The sequence below is a fragment of the Salmo trutta genome, chromosome 10 (assembly GCF_901001165.1).
Source record: "Salmo trutta chromosome 10, fSalTru1.1, whole genome shotgun sequence".
In the NCBI taxonomy this organism is placed as follows: domain Eukaryota; kingdom Metazoa; phylum Chordata; class Actinopteri; order Salmoniformes; family Salmonidae; genus Salmo; species Salmo trutta.
In genome coordinates, this window is record NC_042966.1 from 34,520,849 (window position 1) to 34,544,112 (window position 23,264).

At 41.6% G+C, this 23,264-nt stretch overlaps 1 protein-coding gene and 1 long non-coding RNA gene across 2 annotated transcripts in view; one reads left to right on the forward strand and one right to left on the reverse strand.

Moving 5' to 3' along the window:
• The window catches only part of LOC115200882 (CUB and sushi domain-containing protein 1), a 509,589-nt gene that overhangs the window by 98,422 nt on the left and 387,903 nt on the right, over nt 1-23,264 (forward strand). The window lies entirely within an intron of this gene.
• On the reverse strand, nt 11,600-12,182 carry LOC115201619 (uncharacterized). The gene is made up of 3 exons (XR_003879779.1): nt 12,070-12,182; nt 11,792-11,860; nt 11,600-11,610 (listed from the first exon to the last, which is right to left on the reverse strand). It is a non-coding gene; the product is annotated as an uncharacterized LOC115201619 (long non-coding RNA).

Here is a 23,264-nt window from a genome sequence, read left to right on the forward strand (position 1 = left end):
TAGTGGTTGTATGACAGCTCTGCAAATCAAATCGGAGCGAGCATTGATGTATGGTTTATTTTGAGCTCAGCTATGTACAATGTGAATGGCCCACATGGCCTTGCCAGATTGTGGATTATGGGAAATCAAAGACATGGAACCATATCTTTGATGTAGCCTCACATCTCCCCTGTTAAACAGTCAGAGTGCCTTGAGGGCCTGTGTGAAAGGAGGGTCCACAGCAGCCGACTGCAACCTCACAGTGGGATGACAGGCAAGTAATACCAAGGCAGCGTCAGGAGACTCGAGGGTAAATGGATGCTATTGAGCGATCTTGGAGGGAGGGAGGGGTATTTGCCAAGGTTAGTAGATTTGGTGGTCTGTAAACCAATATTAGACGGGCCAGTGCTGCAGAATGATATCTCTCTAGATGTGACCTATGCAAGATGGAAGGGCAAAGGATCAGAATTGTGTTTGCGAATTGAATCCCACTCGGATTGATTTGCTTTGCAGAGGGTTAAGGGACGATGGCAGTCGGTTGGCAGTCTGTTGGTGGACTGGTTTATTTAACAGGGTGTCATGGTGGATTTGACCTAGCAACTAGAGACGAGCAGCATGTCACATCAGGGCGGAGCATCATACCACATCAGGGAAACAAACGTGAATCCTGATACGCTAAACCCAAAACCACAAACCTAAAAAGGAAATATGTTTTTATTATGCATGAGAAAGAAAGGTTTCCATGTGATACTGGAATTCTAAAAATGATAGTCAACATAAACATACTGCTCTCTGCTAGACTCTTGCCTTAAAACTATTGTATACCGTGCCAGTCTGGCGAGACACAGTGAAGACTGTAAACCAAACAGCGGAGAGCATGGGCATATGGGAAATGGCTGAAAACGGATGACAACAAGAGATTAATTGCTGATAAAATCAGTAAATCAACGGGGAGAAGTCCAAAGGGAAGTGGAACGGCAGCTGTACATCTCTATGGTGGGCAACCTGATGCACTTGGCAGGTGGTTGGTCTATTCTCAGATTTCTACATCACAATGTGTGAACAATATAACAGTGGAAACAGTACCATAAAATAAAGTGCTTCTGATGTAGGATCTTAATTTGAACCAGTTTGCTACAGCAGGAAAATATTCCTGCAGCAACAGGAAATGTGAATTATGATGTGGATTATAATTAATGGACATACACTACATGACCAAAACTATGTGGACACATACTCGTCGAACATCTCATTCCAAAATCATGGGCATTAATATGGAGTCGGTTCCCCAATTTTACTGCTATAACAGCCTCTACTCCTCTGGGAAGGCTTTCCACTAGATGTTGTAACATTGCTGTGGGGACTTGCTTCCATTCAGCCACAAGAGCATTACTGAGGTTGGGCACTGATGTTGGGCAATTAGGCCTGGCTCACAGTCGGCGTTCCAATTCATCCCAAAGGTGTTCGATGCAGTTGAGGTCAGGGCTCTGCACAGGCCAGTCAAATTCTTCCACATCGATCTCGACAAACCATTTCTGTATGGACCTCGCTTTGTGCATTGTTATGCTGAAACAGGAAAGGGCCTTCCCCAAACTGTTGCCACAAAATTGGAAGCACAGAATTGTCTAGAATGTCATTGCATGCTGTAGCATTAAGATTTCTCTTCACTGGACCTAAGGGGCCTTACCCAAACCATGAAAAACAGCCCCAGACCATTATTCCTACTCCACCAAACTTTACAATTGACACTATGCATTGGGGCAGGTAGCGTTCTCCTGGCATCCGCTAAACCCAGATTCGTCCATCAGACCGCCAGATGGTGAAGCGTGATTCATCACTCCAGAGAACGTGTTTCCTCTGCTCCAGATGTGACCTTTCCACAAAAAAAGTCCTTTCGACACGCAAAGGTCTGGAGGTTGGATGTGCTCTCATGCTGGTTTCAATAGTCTGAAGCAGTGGTACATGTCTTGGCTTATTCATTTTTCTAGCATTAACCCAAGCATATCCAGGGTGTTATATAACAAACTCCTTAACACAGTTTTAACAGTAGTAGGCTACATGGCTTATGTGTAGAAAAACACATGAAGATTTAAATGGTCTCTCTCAACATGCTGTTGACTCAATTGACATCATTTTGCGGAGTCAGCATTATTATCATCCACACTTCCTCAAATGTAACATATTAACATACTTTTATGACTTTATAATATTTGATCATAACTGTAAACTAAAACTTGAACGTTTTATTAATCTATGAACATATTTTCATTGGCATTGATTACAGACGTCTCCGGCTAAAATTGCTTTAGTGCAAGATGTTGTGACGTCAGTGACAACCCCAACTGTTGTTAAATTTAGTGTACATCTGGCGAGGTCTTCATTATACCCTGATTGAATGGTCTTGAGGCAGTTTAATGGAAGAAGTAGAACATTCTCATCAATCTCACCTTGTCACAATTCAGATGTAGGATCTTAATTTGATCACCCATGTTGCAGGAGTAAACTTATAGTGTATCGGAGGTTTAAAAAAGCTTGTGAAGTTTGTAATTCCCACTTACAAATTTCTGACTTGATCTTCCCTTACGAAAAATGAATCAACCCTTAACAAAATGTCCATTAATTACAATCCACATAATAATTAACATTTCCTGTTGCTGCAGGATTTTTCTTTGCTGTAGCAAACGGTCTCAAATTAAGATCATACATGTGTACTGCACATCTATCTCCATGACAATGGTGAAATACAGCCTAACACCTGTGGGGAGGAGAGAGACTGCAGGAGTGTGCGGCTTTTATTTAGAAGTTTTGCCTCCCGGCCTAGTCGGTGTCACCTCTAAATACAAGGTCTTTAGTTGCATGGTGGAAGTCCTTTTTTCAGGAAACTCCTTATTGATTTACGTTATAACCCCAGATTCTGCAATTTCGAGATAAGAGTTTATTCTAAGGCAGAATTAGTAATGCTGTGAAAGGAGCATAACGCTGCAGTCACCAAAAGGCTTCCATCTCTTTTTGTCTCTGTGTGCGGCGGTCATAAATGCAATGTTAAGGCAGGCCAGGGGCCGTCATGTCCAATTAGCTACAAAACAACCTTCCTTACTGATCCTTCCCTATCTCCTTAACATTCTCAATCTATACAGTGTGTTAAAGGGATACTTTGAGATTCTGGCAGTTAAGCTGTTTTTCTAGCTAGCATATGCTACCATACCTGTAGACTTCCAGTCATTGCGTTAATACTAGTTAGCATTGGCTCACGAAACTATTTCTAACTTCGTTCATACCGCACGTAGACATAAAAATGGTATCCATGAGTTAATCTGACTCTGGGTAAGTAGAAGAAAAATTGCTTAATTGCCAGAGTCTCGCAGTATCCCTTTAAGCAAACTAGTGTGGGGCCAGTAGGATATGAACGCTTCCCAAGGGTACGCACCAGTCAGTTACAGGGTACTGGAGTGGGTCCATATAATACAGCTTAATGTTGAAATAATTGGCAATGTATTAGAGCAAAATGTAAGAGTATTAACTTGAGTCACCTTAAATGGCTTTTTGAAGTTCCCCTGATTGACACAATGTGAATCTGAATGACTAGTGGGGGCCCACGTTAATTGAGTTGGAATATGTTGATTTTCAGAGAACCGTGTCATGCGTTAATTATTTCTTATCTGCAAAATTCTTTCAGATGGAAATACTGTGTTTCTTATTGCAGTAATGTTCAGAAAATAATAATTATTGAAGAAAATATATTGGAGTCAAAAAATATTGACATTAATTTGCGATAAAGAAACTGTGATGTGTATTTATCTATTCGTTTGAATATAAAAGCTACTAGTTTCTTTTGAAGTTTTGCAGTGATGACACAGCCACGTATTCATCAGAAAATATAAACATCGGCACAAACGTTCCTCTTCCCCCCATCGACAATGCTCAGCAAATATACCAAATATATCGTTTATCAGCAGCCTAGGCCTAGGTTGGAACATTGAATTCCCCTCACAACTTTGTCATTGCATCTTCCAGGTTAGTACCATTTGAAACTATGATGACATTTTTTTTCCATTCACTGTATTTGTATTACTAGGATTGTAAAGCATATCAAATGGATGATCAGAGTTTATAGAAATATAATTGAAAAAACACACTGGACCAGACTGCTGGTCTCAAGTCATTGATGACTCATTGTCAAAAATAAATAGATGTTGAAAAGGGAACTGTGCTTCACTTAAAGGAAAAGGATTTTGAAAGCCATAGGTTTAAATGGGTTACCAGAACCCAAGGACACTGTTTTTTCAACTGGGCATAGCAGAGCTTTATCTTTGAGGTTTTTCTGAGATAGGATTCCTGCATTTGTATGGAAGACAGGGTGTAGCATGACATTAAAAGCTAGACGGACGATCTTGAAAGATTCTATCCTCAGACCACAACAGGAGAGTAACTGTAAATCTAAGGCGAGAGGCTTCATCTGATGTTTTCCCAGGGTAGCTTCAAGGACACTATTTGTCATTATGTTTCCATATGAAGCCTGAGGAGAAAAAAGTGGTTATAAACATGACATTAAACTGAACTAAACTCTGAGGGCTTTCAAATGATGTTTCAGACACCTCGGCCAGCCTTACCCATAAATATTAGAGGTGCGTCAATAGATACAAGATTTTTAGATGACAAATAGTAGGGGTATACGTGAAAACATAAATACAAGTCATTCAACCTATGTCCTTTTTCCTGTTGGTATACCTGAAAACATAAATACAAGTCATTTAATCCATGTCATTTGTCCTGTTGGTATAAATATATATGTATATATATTTGTATTTATCCTTTATTTAACTAGGCAAGTATTATCAGAACTCATGATAAGACCCAGATGCGGACAGCTAGAATCACAGATGTTTATTGATCCAAACAGGGGGCAGGCAAAAGACAGGTCAAGGGCAGGCAGAGGTCCGTAATCCAGGGCAGAGTCAGTAAGGTAAAGAACAGCAGGCAGGCTCGGGGTCAGGGCAGGCAGAATGGTCAGAACCGGGGAAACAGAAACTTGAGAAAGCAGGAAGACGGGAACGCACACTGGTAAGAACTGGCAACAGACAAACAAAGAACACAGGTTTAAATACACAGGGGATAATGGGGAAGATGGGCAACACTTGGAGGGGGGTGGAGACAAGCACAAAGACAGGTGAAACCGATCAGGGTGTGACAGGTATACTTGAAAACATAAATACAAGTAATTCAAACCATGTCCACTTTCCTGTTGGTATACCCAAAAACATGAATAGAAGTCATTCAATCCATGTCCTTGTGATTTACTATTGACAAACCAAGATTTTACAGCATGTCGTGGTTGATTTGATCAGTCAGGTACTCATACTTTGCCAATTTGCATCATCATGATGATGTGGCCGGTGACACTTTGCTTCCTGAAAGTCCAATAGGTCGTTATCAATAAAGGTTTACAGTACCGTGCAGAGCGTTCAATTTGGCTGCTGGGGGGCAAAGACAACTATGTGCAGTTTACAAGGGATTGTTAAATAAATGTTATAACTATTTGGTTTTAATATCATCACCTCTTGAATAGCATAGTCAGAACATTTCTGATTATTCCACATTTAGCTCTATCATCAGAGTGGTACAGCAAGTAACTACATGCTTTTCATGATCAGTAAAACATCAACATATCATGTAATTCCAGATATGTGAGGGTATCCTCAAGTAGCCTATCAATTTGGCATGTAGCTAGCCAACTAGCTAAGCAAACGAGGTGTCATTTAGCTTGCCTCATCAGGGATTAGGCTTTTGGAAAGAGCTTGACATCTGCAAGTTGTCAGTCGGACTTCTGTCAGCACCACTATAGATGGCATCAAACAAACAATATTTGGATAGAGCCATCTAGTTTGTCCCCTGAAAGTTAGCCTGTTAAGTAGCCATATTGATGTGATCTGATATTATCTTGCTGGCCAAATTTACATGGTCCATCAATCAATGTAGCCTATCATGTCTGTCAGCAGCAATCGTGATTGAACACTATTAAAAACTATGTTGAAAAGGGGATAACTTTGCTAGGGGATAACTTTGCTTAACGTTAGTTAACTTTGCTAGGTAGGGCTACGTTGTTTGGAGAACACAAGTACATTAGGTCTACTTACCACTATGTTTAGCCAACTGTCCAAAGTTTCTACCGGTACCTTGCAAAGTAAACATTATCAGCTAGCAGGACATCGGCAAATGGACCCTTCTGCTGCTTGACAGGCAATTAAAGCCAACAAAGGATGGGAAATGAATCAAAACCACTCATACTTGCCAGGTATAGTTCACTTTTATTTGATATCACTCAAATATCAAATTGATGGTGGCCAATATTGAGTGATATTGTGAGGTTACTCCTACGTATCTGAAATTACATGATCAATGGATGTCTACGGATGATGAAATGCATGTCGTTACTTGCTGTATAACTCTGATGATAGAGCTAAATGTGCGCAGTTGTTTTGCATGGAATAATCCAACTTTTTTTTCTGACTTTGCTCTTCAAGAGGTGATGATATTACAACCAAATAATTAACATTTATTTAACAATCCTTTGAAAACGGCACACAGTTGTCAATGATTTTAGTGGAACTGGTGGTCTCCTTGCCCACCAGCAGGCAAATGGAACACTCTGCACCTTATCGCGCATTTTACTGATAACAACTTATATCTTGAAAACTTAACTGCTGTCAGGCAAGCCATTTTGGGACTGTATCAACAATGGACTAATGAAACAAAATACCAAAATATTGTTTTTTTGTGATGATTAAGATTTACTTTCCTTCTCAAACACCCGGTTTAAAATATTGCCTTTGTTGTACTAGTAATGCATACTGCAGTTACGGTCAGTATTTGAGGTGTAACATTATTCTACAATGCATATGACAGTTCACAGTACATACAGTTACATAGTGCTACTCTCAGTTTGCTGTGAAACCACAGCAAATCAAGGCCTGATTTTACTATAGAAAAGCTACAGTGGTTTCATTCCCTGTTCTACTCCGATAACCTGTTAAGACTGTACAAAACCCTCCCTTTAATACATAAGACATTGCTTGATGCTTTCATAATGAAAACAAATAGTACTCTCTGTTGTCGTGTTACACATGGTTGTTTTTATGGGACAAGTGGTTCTTTATGTCCCTTAAGATATCACAGGAGAATGTAAAGGAGAATGGATTTCTGCATGAGGTACTGTATGTCTTTATTATGTACTGGGCTCCCCTTTTAACAACACCTTGAAGTTAAGTTTTTTATTTTTACCAAATACCCATTGTCCCTGTACTGTAGGCTACCTGAGCCCCATTGTCCCTGTACTGTAGGCTACCTGAGCCCCATTGTCCCTGAGACATTGTTAGCAGTACGTTCAGTAAATTGTAAAAAAAAAAAAAAAAAAAATAGACTGATGCTGATCCCTCCATCAGTAATCAGCCACATAATTAATCACGAACATAGAATAATTACTCAGAGATCTGTAATGATCTGCACTTCATTTAACTAAGTATAATACACCTCCATTGATTAATTACCGCTTGTTATATAATGAATTATGATAGACATTTTGGGAGTCTGCAGTTTCCTAGCAGGAGCATGACTCACTGTGCCTTCCAGGTATTACTTACTGCATGTGACTCTTGCTACAGTGTGCAGGTTTTTTCTGGATCAATAAGGGGCTTATGTGGTGGGTGTAGTAGGGGGTGGGGCATGGGGTGTGGCAATGGGCGTGGCAATGGGTGCGGTCAGCCCAAATTTCAGAGCTCACTCTAGAGGCCCCAATCTTGGCGGTGTAGATAATTTTGGGGCATTTTTAACCCAATTTTCTCAGATTCGACAAATTTCTCTGTGGAGCTGAGCAAAAATCTTGCAGTTTTAAAGCAAATATTCATAGTTTCTATGCCTTTTGCCATGGCTAATGCTCAAACATAATAACAAAATCAATACTGCTAAATTCATTGTTTTTGGAATTTTCAATTCTCCCTGATTGTCTAGCTTTTATTTAGGTGATTGTTAGTTCTCATATTTTGTAACAATATAATCTTTATAGGTCCATTATATTTTCTACATACTTTAAATCTGTTATATACTTTACATATCTTAGTCGTTTAAGTTTACACTGGAAGTGTTTTTCCATCCTAAAATGATATCTATATATACAGTGAAAAGTATTCAGACCGCTTCGTAAAGTATTCAGACCCCTTGACTTTTTACACATTTTGTTACGTTACAGCCGTATTCTAAAATGTATTCAATTGTTTTTTCCTCTCATCAATCAACACACAATACCCCATAATGACAAAGCAAAAACAGGTTTTTAGAAATGTTTGCTAATTTATAAACAAACAACAACTGAAATGTGACATTTACATAAGTACTCAGACCCTTTACTCAGTTCTTTGTTGAAGCACTTTTGACAGCGATTACAGCATTGATTCTTCTTGAGTATGATGCTACAAGATTGGCACACCTGTATTTGGGGAGTTCCTCACATTCATCTCTGCAGATCCTCTCAAGTTCTGTCAGGTTGGATGGGGAGCGTTGCTGCACAGCTATTTTCAGGTCTCTCCAGAGATGTTAGATCGGGTTCAAGTCTGTGCTCTGACTGGGCCACTCAAGGACATTCAGAGACCTGTCCCGAAGTCACTCCTGCATTGTCTTGGCTGTGTGCTTAGGGTTGTTGTCCTGTTGGAAGGTGACCTTTGCCCCAGAGGTTCTGAGTGCTCTGGAGCAGGTTTTCATCAAAGAACTGTCAGTACTTCTCTCTGTTCATCTTTGCCTCGATCCTGACTAGTCTTCCAGTCCCTGTCGCTGAAAAACCTCCACACAGAAGGATGCTGCCACCACCATGCTTCACCGTAGGGATGGTGCCAGGTTTCCTCCACATGTGACGCTTGGCATTCAGGCCAAAGAGTTAAATATTGGTTTCATCTGACCAGAGAATCTTGTTTCTTATGGTCTGATAGTTCTTTAGGTGCCTTTTGGCAAACTCCAAGCGGGCTGTCATGTGCTTTTTACTGAGGAGTGGCTTCCGTCTGGCCACTCTACCATAAAGGCCTGATTGGTGGAGCGCTGCAGAGATGGTTGTCCTGCTGGAAGGTTCTCCCATCTCCACAGAGGAACTCTAGAGCTCTGTCAGGGGGACCATCAGGTTCTTGATCACCTCCCTGACCAAGGCCCTTCTCCCCCAATTACTCAGTTTGGCTGGGTTGGCCAGCTCTTGGAAGAGTCTTGTTGGTTCCAAACTTCTTCGTTTTAAGAATGATGTTCTTGGGGACCTTCAATGCTGCAAACATATTTTGGTACCCTTCCCCTGTGCCTCAACACAATCCTGTCTCGGAGGTCTACGGACAATTCCTTCAACCTCATTGCTTAGTTTTTGCTCTGACATGCACTGTCAACTGTGGGAACTTATCAATCAATTGAATTTACCACAAGTGGACTCCAATCAAGTTGGTGAAAGATCTCAAAGATGATCAATGAAAACAGGATGCACCTGAGCTCAATTTCGAGTCTCATAGCAAAGGGTCTGAATACTTATGAAATAAGGTATTTGTTTTTATTTTAATACATTTACAAAATTTCTAAAAACCTGTTTTCACTTTGCTATTATGGGTATTGGTTGAAGATTGCTGAGGATTTAAAAAATATAAATATTTTAGAGTAAGGCTGAATACTTTCCGAAGGCACTGTATATACATTTTCAAGGGTTTTTTCTTTATTTTACTATTTTCTTCATTGTAGAATAATAGTGAAGACATCAATACTATGAAATAACACACATGGAATCATGTAGTAACCCAAAAAGTGTTAAACAAATCAAAATATGTTAAATATTTGAGATTCTTCAAAGTAGCCACCCTTTGCCTTGATGACGGCATTGCACACTCTTGGCATTTTCTCAACCAGTTTCATGAGGTAGTCACGTGGAATGCAATTCAATTAACATATGTGCCTTGTTAAAAGTTAATTTGTGGATTTCTTTCATTCTTATTGCATTTGAGCCAATCAGTTGTGTTGTGACAAAGTAGGGGTGGTATACAGAAGATAGCCCTATTTGGTAAAAGACCAAGTCCATATTATGGCAAGAACAGCTCAAATTAGCAAAGAGAAACAACCGTCCATCATTACTTTAAGACATGAAGTGCAGTCGCAAAAACCATCAAGTGCTATGATGAAACTGGCTCTCCTAAGGACTGCCACAAGAAAGGAAGACCCAGAATTACCTCAGCTGCAGAGGATAAGTTCATTAGAGTTAACTTCACCTCAGATTGCAGCCCAAATAAATGATTCACAGAATTCAAGTAACAGACACATCTCAACATCAACTGTTCAGAGGAGACTGTGAATCAGGGCTTCATGGTCGAAATCTCTCCTTTAGTCTCATGAGGCCAAATTTGAGATTTTTTGTTCCAACCGCCGTGTCTTTGTGAGACGCAGAGTAGGTGATCTCCGCATATTTGGTTCACACCGTAAAGCATGGTGGAGGAGGTGTGATGGTGTGGGGGTGCTTTGCTGGTGACACTGTCTGTGATTTATTTAGAATTTTTGGCACACTTAAACTCTTAAGGATCCGCCCCTTTTTTTAAATTTTCGCCTAAAATACCCAAGTCCAACTGCCTGTAGCTCAGGCCCTGAAGCAAGGATATGCATATGCCTGGTACCATTTCAAAGGAAGCACTCTGAAGTTTGTGAAAATGTGAAAGGAATGTAGGAGAATATAACACAATAGATCTGGTAAAAGATAATACAAAGACAAATCCAACCGTTATTTTGTATTTTTTTGTACCGTCATCTTTGAAATGCAAGAGAAAGGCCATAATGTATTATTTCAGCCCAAGTGCAATTTAGATTTTGGCCACTAGATGGCAGCAGTGTATGTGCAAAGATTTAGACTGATCCAATGAACCATTGCATTTCCATTCAAAAGTTTGTATCAAGAATGCCCAAATGTGCCTAATTTGTTTATTAATAACTTTTCAAGTTCAAAACTGTGCAATCTCTTCAAACAATAGCATGGTTTTATTTCACTGTAATAGCTACAGTAAATTGGACAGTGCAGTTAGATTAACAAGAATTTAAGCTTTCTGCCAATATCAGATATGTCTATGTCCTAAATGTTCTTGTTACTTACAACCTCATGCTAATCGCGTTGGCCTACGTTAGCTCAACCATCCCGAAGAAGTTAACACTTTTTTGGTTACTACATGGATATCATAAGGTGAATGCACCAATTTGTAAGTCGCTCTGGATAAGAGCGTCTGCTAAATGACGTAAATGTAAAAAAAATGTAAATGGATTCTATTTGTGTTATTTCATAGTTTTGATGTCTTCACTATTGTTCTACAATGTAGAAAATAGTCAAAATAAAGAAAAACCCTTGAATGAGTAGGTGTGTCCAAACTTTTGACTGGTACTGTATATAGTGTATCTGCAGTCTTGGAACAATAACGACAGACTGGTAAATGGAGGTTGGCTTTGATGTTCTGCACCTGCTGTTTGAAGTATCTCCTGTCCTCCTCATCCACCAGCACCAGGTTGAGGAAGTACCACACAGAGAACTTCTTGTTGACGTCCCTCATGGTGGCAGTCAGGTCGTAGCCAGCCAAAAATTGGACTCTCCTAAGAGCGAAAGAACAGGCATGAAGAGGATTGTGAAACAAGTTCCATGGCAAGAAGAGACAGATGTACACTAGTCCTGAAAACATTATGCTGCTTTGGTGGGGTGGAATAACAAAAGAAAATAGATAAAATGAAATAAAAATCATAATATTTGGACAAAACAACAGCATATTGTGCTTACCTTTCACAGGGGCGCCATCCATTATGTCATACTTGGCAACAGTGTCCGTCTCTGTAGTTGTGCTAGGCCCTGCAAAGGAATGTCACATGACCAAATACATACATTTCACACTGTTCTTAAATCAAACGCCGAGATTACAGGGCAGTTTTACGTTTTCACAACATTTGAAATCTGACGAAACTGGAACATTCAATGATTTAAAATAAAAATGTTATTTAAAAGAGTAACATCTGATGCTGTTTTAAGTGAACTTTCCCTTTAAGTAAACATCATCTCACCTATTCCAGTCATCTCCTTCTTTATCAACTGAAATTCCATGTGCTGGATTTTGATTCTCACCAGAAGGAAATAGATTTTACCCACAATGACATCTTTCAAGTGGTATCTGAGAAGACAGTTGAGGTCAGGTCAATTTATATATTTATAATAATGTATATATAACTTCTATAATCATTTATTTAATTTATGATTTCTAAATTCTGAATCTGAAACAGATTTTGACATGTATTTGCTACTGTGCTATGGTTTGAATGCATAAATGTCTTATAGTGGTATATATAAACTCAGCAAAAAAATAAACATCCCTTTTCAGGACCCTGGTCTTTTAAAGATAATTCCTAAAAATCCAAATAACTTCACATATCTTCATTGTAAAGGCTTTGAACACTGTTTCCCATGCTTGTTCAATGAACCATAAATAATTAATAAACATGCACCTGTGGAACGGTCATTAAGACACTAACAGCTTACAGACAGTGGGCAATTAAGGTCACAGTTATGAAAACTTAGGACACTAAAGAGGCCTTTCTACGGACTCTAAAAAACACCAAAAGAAAGATGCCCAGGGTCCCTGCTCATCTGCGTGAACGTTCCTTAGGCATGCTGCAAGGAGGCATGAGGACTGCAGATGTGGCCAGGGCAATAAATTGCAATGTCCGTACTGTGAGACGCCTATAAGACAAGTACAGAATGGCAACAACAACTGCCCGAGTTACACCAGGAACGCACAATCCGTCCATCAGTGCTCAGACCGTCCGCAATAGGCTGAGAGAGGCTGGACTGAGGGCTTGTGGGCCTGTTGTAACGCAGGCCCTCACCAGACATCACCGGCAACAACGTCACCTATGGGCACAAACCCACTGTCGCTAGACCAGACATGACTGGCAAAAAGTGCTCTTCACTGACGAGTCGCGGTTTTGTCTCACCAGGGGTGATGGTCGGATTCACGTTTATCGTCGAAGGAATGAGCGTTACACCAAGGCCTGTACTCTGGAGCGGGATCGATTTGGAGGTGGAGGGTCCGTCATGGTCTGGGACGGTGTGTTACAGCATCATCGGACTGAGCTTGTTGTCATTGCAGGCAATCTCAACGCTGTGCGTTACAGGGAAGACATCCTCCTCCCTCATGTGGTACCCTTCCTGCAGGCTCATCCTGACATGACCCTCCAGCATGACAATGCCACCAGCCATACTGCTCGTTCTGTGTGTGATTTCCTGCAAGACAGGAATGTCATGGCCAGCAAAGAGCCTGCATCTCAATCACATTGAGCACGTCTGGGACCTGTTGGATTGGAGGGTGAGGGCTAGGGCCATTCCCCACAGAAATGTCCGGGAACTTGCAGGTGCCTTGGTGGAAGAGTGGAGTAACATCTCACAGCAAGAACTGGCAAATCTGGTGCAGTCCATGAGGAGGAGATGCACTGCAGTACTTAATGCAGCTGGTGCCACACCAGATACTGACTGTTACTTTTGATTTTGACCCCCCCTTTGTTCAGCGACACATATGTCTGTGGAACTTGTTCAGTTTATGTCTCAGTTGTTGAATCTTGTTATGTTCATACAAAAATTTACACATCTTAAGTTTGCCGAAAATAAATGCAGTTGACAGTGAGAGGACGTTTCTTTTTTTGCTGAGTTTACATCTCGCATACATTACATGGCCATACATTTAGGCCACGTGGAATATTATCAATGGTCAGGGCATGTGTTTACTGTAATTTACATTTTTTAAACATTTATTATTTAACCTTTATTTAAGAGGTCATGCGAACCGTACCAGCATGCAACACCATGTGCATGAGATGTTTTTTCTTTTCACGGTGACATTTCAAAGGATTTCCGATGCTTCAATTTGTGACCACTATTGTGCATTACGGCTTGAAATAGAAACTGCATAGGCTTTTGTAGTGCTACTAACCTTGGCTTGACTAAACATAAACATTTTGGAGGCTATATTTTATATATTTGAACCAACCTCCACAGCAACCACTTTTGCAAGATACAACCTTACCTTAGCTTTGCCTAAAGGAACAAAGAAAGAATCCATGTTCAAAGAAATCAGTGTTGAATCTGTTTTCCCCTGAGAGGTGTTCCTTTAATCACTTAACAATTAGTCTCTTTGCCCTTTCACTCACCTCATGCACACTTACTGTTAATTCATCACTGCTTCTGTTTCGTCACACCAGCGGGTCCCCTCTCCCACTCTGACATTAAAGCCTTCCACTAAACCCTTTAGACCCACATTTGGTTTCCTGCATCCACCACACGGGTGAAGGTCTGTCTCAATCCGATCCAGCTTCTCAGCACTACCCTCATATCTCTGCTCACATTCTGTTGGCATTTATTCCCCACACAAAATCCAATCAGAATCAGTTGGCCTCGAGTCCTGGCAATGGTTCTATCGTGCCACAACTGCAACTCTCTCTTATCTTGCCATGTGTCCCTTTCACAATGCCTGTCGTTGTGGCAACTGTGTCACTTCCAATGGTCTTTGTGGAACCTACAGCCCGTCCCAGACATTTGTCCACTGACCTACTGATCCAAGGCATTTGACCTTAACATGTAAATGAGAAATGTAGTTTGATGATACTCGATAAAATGTATATTTTATTTATTTTGAAACTTGTCATTATCCCTCATGTTGTGCTGTGGAGGCATGTACTGATTATGGTTGACTTAATTTCTGTCAGTTGGATTTTTCAGTGGGCACATCAGGTCAACAACTGTGGCTCATCATGATTTTACCTAGTTGTGGTTTATCTCTACTTGAGTGAGTGAGAGTTCATTGAACTGTGTGCAGTGACCTTTTTAGTGCTTGTTTGTGTTTGAAAAGGTGGTTTTGGATCTCAATTTGGCTTCTGTGAATACAGGTAACAGTTTAGATCCTTAGAATGCTTAAGCATGTTGTCATTTTCCCAGAGATAAAATTAGAGTCCTGAGAGGGAATTACAAAGAAATAATGCAATCCATCTCCCTTTCTCTCTGTCGGTCGCAGAAAGTCTGAGTTTGTTTGCTTACGTCAGTCATGCATTATTGAGCAGTGCTTGAAACATTACCACTCTCCTGTCATGAGAACCAGCGTCTTCTCTGTTCCAGGGTTGAAGTACAGGTGTAGGATCTTAATTTGACCTATATTGTCATAGCAAAATAATCCTGCAGCAACAGGAATTGAATGTTTAGTCCAAAATGTTGCTTGATCGGTGGTTAGGCTATTAGCTGGCCAAAAGTAGGTTAAATTAAAAGTTTAATATTGCTAATATAAATGTTAGTGTGGGTTTTCAGTGAATTTATGTAAATCAAAAACTAATCTGTATTTTCTGCGGCACAGGGAAAATTCTCAGCAACAAAAGAGCGATCAAATTAAGACCGTACATTTGTAGCAGGCTTAGTTCCAACGAACAAACATGTTTACCTACACTTTGGTTACAAAATGAATGATAAATGAATGCATTGGTTCATTTCATGCAGTAGATTGATGTGTGTGAGAACTTTCATGAGCGAATGAGAAAAATAGAATCATACTCATTGGAAAGGGAACCTTTCCTCTCCATATTTTCAAATGTGGTATATACTAAGTTTCATAGTTAAATTTGCAATGCAAATATCCTTCAATAATAAATAGATATATTGTTGTGTAAGTCTTTTTAATAACATGGGAAATTGATTGAAAAGGTAGGCTAGTGCCCATTTATTAAACATTCATTTGAATTCTACCATGATATTAATAATCCTGGTATTTTAGTCAGTGGCATCTCACATTGCAGAATTTTCAGTGCACAATTATACAGCAATGTGGCTGATGTAACCATGGAAACATAGGATTAAAGCAGTCTCTGCTGCAACTTTATTCTTGTGTGGCAGAAGCTAAGTTTAATGCAACTCTGGAAGCTAATTCAATACCGCACATGAACACCAAGGGCTCAGTTTTGACAGCTTAAATAAGTGGTGTCAAATGAAAACATAATACACCCAACACTTTTACTTTGAAACCTCTAATTCTGTGACATGTAGGGTGATTTTCATTTCTGCGGGTTTAGAAGGGTGTGGGTACAAGCCCTCTGATTCAGACATGTATAACTCACATTCTAAACCTGTTTTAAAATGAATGATGTGCTTAAAGTGATAAGGTGCATTTTTTTGTACCCTGTCAAAATATCAGCCTTTTCATCCACTTAATTAGGGGATAAATAAGCCAATAAATGACATATCACCAAGAAAACATTTGAGCCATACAACAAACTAATTATGTACTTTGCCACTTAAAGACTGGAAGTTCAGCATTGTAGTTCACAAAGGAGGGCCCGACGTCCACAGGTGGGGGTTGTGCTTACAGCCCAACACCGTGCAGGACGTTTGGCATTTGCCAGAGAACACCAAGATTGGCAAATTCGCCACTGGCGCCCTGTGCTCTTCACAGATGAAAGCAGGTTCACACTGAGCACATGTGACAGACGTGACAGAGTCTGGAGACGCCATGGAGAACGTTCTGCTGCCTGCAACATCCTCCAGCATGACCAGTTTGGCAGTGGGTCAGTCATGGTGTGGGGTGGCATTTCTTTGGGGGGCGCACAGCCCTCCATGTGCTCGCCAGAGGTAGCCTGACTGCCATTAGGTACCGAGATGAGATCCTCAGACCCCTTGTGAGACCATATGCTGGTGCGGTTGGCCCTGGGTTCCTCCTAATGCAAGACAATGCTAGACCTCATGTGCCTGGAGTGTGTCAGCAGTTCCTGCAAGAGGAAGGCATTGATGCTATGGACTGGCCCGCCCGTTCCCCAGACCTGAATCCAATTGAGCACATCTGGGACATCATGTCTCGCTCCATCCACCAACGCCACGTTGCACCACAGACTGTCCAGGAGTTGGCGGATGCTTTAGTCCAGGTCTGGGAGGAGATCCCTCAGGAGACCATCCGCCACCTCATCAGGAGCCTGCCCAGGCGTTGTAGGGAGGTCATACAGGCACGTGGAGGCCACACACACTACTGAGCTTCATTTTGACTTGTTTTAAGGACATTACATCAAAGTTGGATCAGCCTGTAGTGTGGTTTTCCACTTTAATTTGGAGTGTGACTCCAAATCCAGACCTCCATGGGTTGATAAATTGGATTTCCATTGATTATTTTTGTGTGATTTTGTTGTCAGTACATTCAACTATGTAAAGAAAAAAGTATTTAATAAGATTATTTCATTCGTTCAGATCTAGGATGTGTTATTTTAGTGTTCCCTTTATTTTTTTGAGCAGTGTATATATCTACACTATGAGGTTGGAATAATACTGTGCAATTGTGAAAATTATGATAATGACCTTTTGGTTTAAGAGCGGTTTCAAAAGACCACCTGAAATTTCTCCCTATTTTTGTGGGATGGAGTTTTGGCCTTCCATGTTGCGGTTAATTAGTTAATAGATCAATAAGAAAGAGAGCCCCCCCCCCCCCACACACACACCCTGACCACTACTTAATTGTTACCCAGAAATGATTTGATATTGAGATAAAAACGGCTGCATTGGACCTTTAAACGTAAAAATCAATGTTGTTACATGCTACCCGTATAATTTGTGATTGATCCACTATTATTGTTGCACCTCTCTTTTTAGAGAATCAGTCAAACTCCCCCCAAAACTATCATGATAACTGATGCTAAATTACATAATACAGAAACTAATTTGCACTAAGAAATACACTTGAGTCAGTCCCATGCATTGGCAGTTCAACCAAACGTGAGGTAATGGACGGTTTAGGAACCTGAAAAATGCAGCGCTAATGTACCAGTGAATTTCTGAAGGACAGGGCAATTAACAGGCTTCAAGGGGAATACAGTCGTTTATTGAGGGAGGGAGCGGCACAGTTGATCATTCCGTTCCCCCAATGATAAAGGGCTAAATTGATCGGCGTGTCTCGCAGTGTATCACCGACAGACATTGTGCTGAAGGCCTCTTTACTCTTGACTAATATGCCTTTGTTACCTAATTCAGAAGCTTTTATATCTTCCTTATACATTAGAGGCCTAGTGGGTGAAATTGAACCTGTTCCAAAATGTCACAAGCCATACTGTAAAAGACTGAACATTCCATCCATGGCATTTTTCACCCCATATGTCTCAATAAGAACTTTGAACATAGCAATCTAAGATTAGATTTTATTTTTAAAACTACACTTTAGATTTTGAACCTCTGCTGCTTTTAACTCAAAATAAATAGTAAAGGTAAAGGGCTATATCAATCTTGCCATTGATTTATTTCCAATAAGGAGTTTTATTTTATTTTTTGCCTTGGGCATGCAGGTTACACCTAAACACTCAGGGCCGACTCTACTAATAAGCCACATAAGCAGCCACTTAGGGCCCTGCTTATGCTAGTGGCCCCGCTGCTGCTAGTGGCCCCGCAGCTGCTAGTGGCCCCGCAGCTGCTAGTGGCCCCGCTGCTGCTAGTGGCCCCGCTGCTTCTAGTGGGCCCGCATCTGCTAGTGGGCCCGCATCTGCTAGTGGCCCTGTTGCTGCTAGTGGCCCCGCTGCTGCTAGTGGCCCCGCAGCTGCTAGTGGCCCTGCTGCTGCTAGTGGCCCCGCTGCTGCTAGTGGGCCCACAGCTGCTAGTGGGCCCACAGCTGCTAGTAGCCCCGCTGCTGCTAGTGGCCCCGCAGCTGCTAGTGGCCCCGCTGCTGCTAGTGGCCCCGCTGCTGCTAGTGGGCCCGCAGCTGCTAGTGGCCCGCTGCTGCTAGTGGCCCCGCTGCTGCTAGTGGCCCCGCAGCTGCTAGTGGCCCCGCTGCTGCTAGTGGCCCCGCAGCTGCTAGTGGCCCCGCTGCTGCTAGTGGCCCCGCTGCTGCTAGTGGGCCCGCAGCTGCTAGTGGCCCGCTGCTGCTAGTGGCCCCGCTGCTGCTAGTGGCCCCGCAGCTGCTAGTGGCCCCGCTGCTGCTAGTGGCCCCGCTGCTGCTAGTGGGCCCGCAGCTGCTAGTGGGCCCGCAGCTGCTAGTGGCCCCGCTGCTGCTAGTGGCCCCGCAGCTGCTAGTGGCCCCGCTGCTGCTAGTGGCCCCGCTGCTGCTAGTGGCCCCGCTGCTGCTAGTGGCCCCGCTGCTGCTAGTGGGCCCGCAGCTGCTAGTGGCCCCGCTGCTGCTAGTGGCCCCGCAGCTGCTAGTGGCCCCGCTGCTGCTAGTGGCCCCGCTGCTGCTAGTGGGCCCGCAGCTGCTAGTGGCCCCGCTGCTGCTAGTGGCCCCGCTGCTGCTAGTGGCCCCGCTGCTGCTAGTGGCCCCGCAGCTGCTAGTGGCCCCGCTGCTGCTAGTGGCCCCGCAGCTGCTAGTGGCGCCGCTGCTGCTAGTGGCCCCGCTGCTGCTAGTGGGCACCTGATCAAAGGAGGAACTACGTCTGTTGAGACCCTGACTAATAGTATACTATAATACACAAGGTGTAATTTCGAAATTTGGTAGGGTTAGCAGACTATTCTCTTATGTCAAAACATTTAGCTTAGGGCCCCCAAAAGGCTAGGGCTGGTCCTGTACACACTCAATGAGAACATAGTGGGCATAAAGACAATTAATGAAGTTGTTTTTCCTTACTGCTATTCTCTGTGGATGGCATTTCCGTTGCCTCAGAGAAAGTGTTTTGCTAGTTACAATGTAATTCAGTTTTATTTGTATGGTATTTTCTTCAAGTTAGACAACTTAAAAATAGGCCTTCAAGGGCCAATCAGCAGTTGTTTCGGGAAAAAGCTGAGGGATGGGGCTGGAGAAATGTAACCACTCTGAAATTCATAGACAGAGCTATGGATGCAAGGACTGACCAATTCATGATATCAGTTTTAACCATGTTTTCAGGCTATACAGTGTTTGTAAACATTTACGTTGTTTACAAAACAAGGTTATATTTTGGGTTCTGATGGGGTACGACAGTTAAACTAAGCTCATGAGACATAAGTTATATTCTTCATGAATCAATGGGTACATCATTCATTTATAAGTCCAAAAATGGATGTAGCAACTGCTGATTGCCCCTTTAAGGCATATAAAGCAAACCAAGTGTGAGTAGCAAGTGGACCATGTAAACGGTGTTGAGAAAATAAAAGTACCCTCCATGGCACCCTGGGTATGGCAAGGTTTATTTGCAGGGTTTCTGTCTATACAGGGCCTATCTAATGTTGCAGATGTAATGAGATGCATACTCTCTATGCAATCTCTCTGTGCATACTCAAGGGTGCTCCAGTCCTCGCGGTCTGCAGTCTATGTTGGTTCCAGATTTGATAGACCTTATTTGTGACATTAGTTGATCAAGTATGTACTGTACCAAAGAGATACAAATACCAGCAGCCATGTCTGCTGACCTAGAGGACTGGAATTGGGCACTGCAGCACAGTGGGAACAGCAGGCACCACAAACTTTTGGTTAGACAAACCCCCAAAAATATTGATAATATCATTCAGGTGGTTTGGCAACATTTTTCTACTTGACAATTACTTGACAATTACATACTTGACAATTACACTCATGCTGCCAAACATAACCCCGTAAAACGGACTATCTATCACTCCAGTGTTTAATTGCTAAATTGTAATTATTTCGCCACTATGGCCTATTTATTGCCTTACCTCCCTAATCTTACTACATTTGCACACAGTGTAGGTTTGTTTATCCCATGTGTAACTCTGTGTTGTTTGTGTCGCACTGCTTTGCTCTATCTTGGCCAGGTCGCAGTTGTAAATGAGAACTTGTTCTCAACTGGCCTACCTGGTTAAATAAAGGTCAAATAATTTAAAATTTGAAAAATTAAACAATGTGTACAGTTATTTTTCAACCAATTGTCCTCAGACATTACTACTTCAGCATATTTCAGATGTTATTTTCCATTCTACTTTATTCAAATGAGAAAACAGAATACTGTCAAAAAGGTATAGCAGGCTAGGTTATAAGGATATTGACATTTCCACCAAATAAAATAAAACCAGCAGCTTAGGCTACTAATTGTAAGTGATATCAACCACTGAAATATTTCAGATTAGTGTGATCTGGTTCTACTGCTTAAATCCTATCTCTTTGGTATTACAGTTGGGACTGAATTTGCCTTTTCATTGATGGGGTATTACATGAACTACATATCATCACTGTCAAAGGCTTCCATTAGATATTTGGTATTTTATTAGGATCCCCATTAGCTGTTGCAAAAGCAGCAGTTACTCTTCCTGGGGTCCACACAGAACATGAAACATAATACAGAATGACATAATACCGAACATCATTAGACAAGAACAGCTCAAGGACAGAACTACATACATTAGGGATCCAATGTTGCTTTCCACCTTTGTAAAATAACTTGAAAAGAAGAAGCTGTAAACCGAGTGTGATGACGTAGCTAACTGTTTCCCCACCAAGCAGTCTGTTCCTGCTTCCTCATTGTTTGAAGCTTTGATGCTTCACTGTATGTGAGAGCTAAAGCATGAACACACTCCTCATCTCTTCCATCTACTCCTTGTTGCCTGGCCGCTGCACTCAGCCACTCACTTTTCGGCGCACACTGCAGTCAGCCAACAACACTCTCCCCATTCCAATGCCCCTATTGCACCTGCTTGCACTCACCTTAGCTGTCCACATCACTCACATGTTAACTTGGTGGGCGCTCTACCTCGCAGCAGCACACTGCACTCCAATGATCCTATCATACATCCTGCCAGTGAGAGCACTAAGGCCCCCAGGGACTCTTGTGTGAGGCCTGTTGCTTCCTCTAGCCCACCACATATGGTTGGGAAATAGTTTGTATGAAAAAATAAATATATATAATAATTGTATGATAATTTGGCCCTGACATCATCAACCTGTTAGAAAAACCTTTCACAAATGTACAACTAAATATGTAGCTGGTGGTAGAAGTAGAGAGTCTCAAGTTAGACCCTTGAATGACGTCACAGTAAAATATAGGGATGTATTGCAAAAGGAAATAGGAAATTATTGGGTTAGTCTGTAGGCATCTGAGGGTTGGAATTAAGATTAGGGTGTACTGTATATGTGAATGAAAATAGCTGTAAGTAGCAGTAGAAAACATATTGTCCATTAGTTTACTCCAATCAGGGGAGGGATGGTAGGGTGGCCTATTTCCAAGTTAGTGCTATTTATTTGTATTGAATAAACACCACTGATTATAAAGGGATTCTTTTGAACATTATCCCAGTGGGAGAGATTTTATTTCATGAGAGACGTCTGACAATACTGCTATTTTGTGTTTGTGCCTTTGGACAAGAATTCACCTCGTTTTTTTAACTCATATTTGCGCAGTGCAACAAAGCATGGTGACTTTAAATTTAGTCTAAGATTTTGGCCACAATGTGCTTATTAGAGGGTATATGGTTTATTTGTCAGACCAGTGTTGATGTGTAAACAAGGCTTTTAATTAGGCTAGAGAAGGATAAAGAGCCTGAGAGGAAACAGAGGCTCAATTCAGAGATCTCTCTTTCATAACCTATACCCTCTGGCTAATACTTAAATTAAAGTGCAAGCTACCACCGTTTTATGACATTCAGTACCAACATGGGAAAGTATTGAGGATTTTAAAAGTTTTGGATAAAAAAGAATACTGTGCCATTAACTAGCTAAAAAAGACAACGCCAGTCCAATCCAAGGTAATAAAAATAGTGTAGCTGCTAGTACAAAGAGTCCTATGCCATAGTGACCAGATCCACTTTAAACCGCCACCATGATTAAGCCACTGTAAATAACATCACTCTGTTTCCTTAGCGAGTACCACTTCCTCCTGATTCGGCTCACACAAGGCTCAAATACAGAACCTCTGCCTTGTTAGCACACGTGACCTTCTGCCTGAAGCGTCTTACCAGTCGGCGCTACATGAAAACTTAGCTATTTGCTGGCGCAGGTGGGGACACTTAAGGCTGAGGAGTAAGCTTCACACATCCCCATGTGCTACACCAGCAAAAAAACAATGTAACAACGTCCTTGTGACTTCCGCGGGCTTTGTGTTCCAATGCATGGCTGGAACCACTTTTTTAACCAATCAAAATGCAAGGCCGGAACTAACCGTTTTATAATGCACATTGAATTCAGGTGGGTCAGCGATCCAAACATTGATTGCAGGGGTCTATGCCTGTAGGGTAGATTTAACAGATTCAAGTACACAGCTCTGCAGAGACCATTAAAAACTATGACAGAACATTCATCTCAGTTCTCATCTCAAAGCCACAGTTATAGGCGTTAACAGAATTT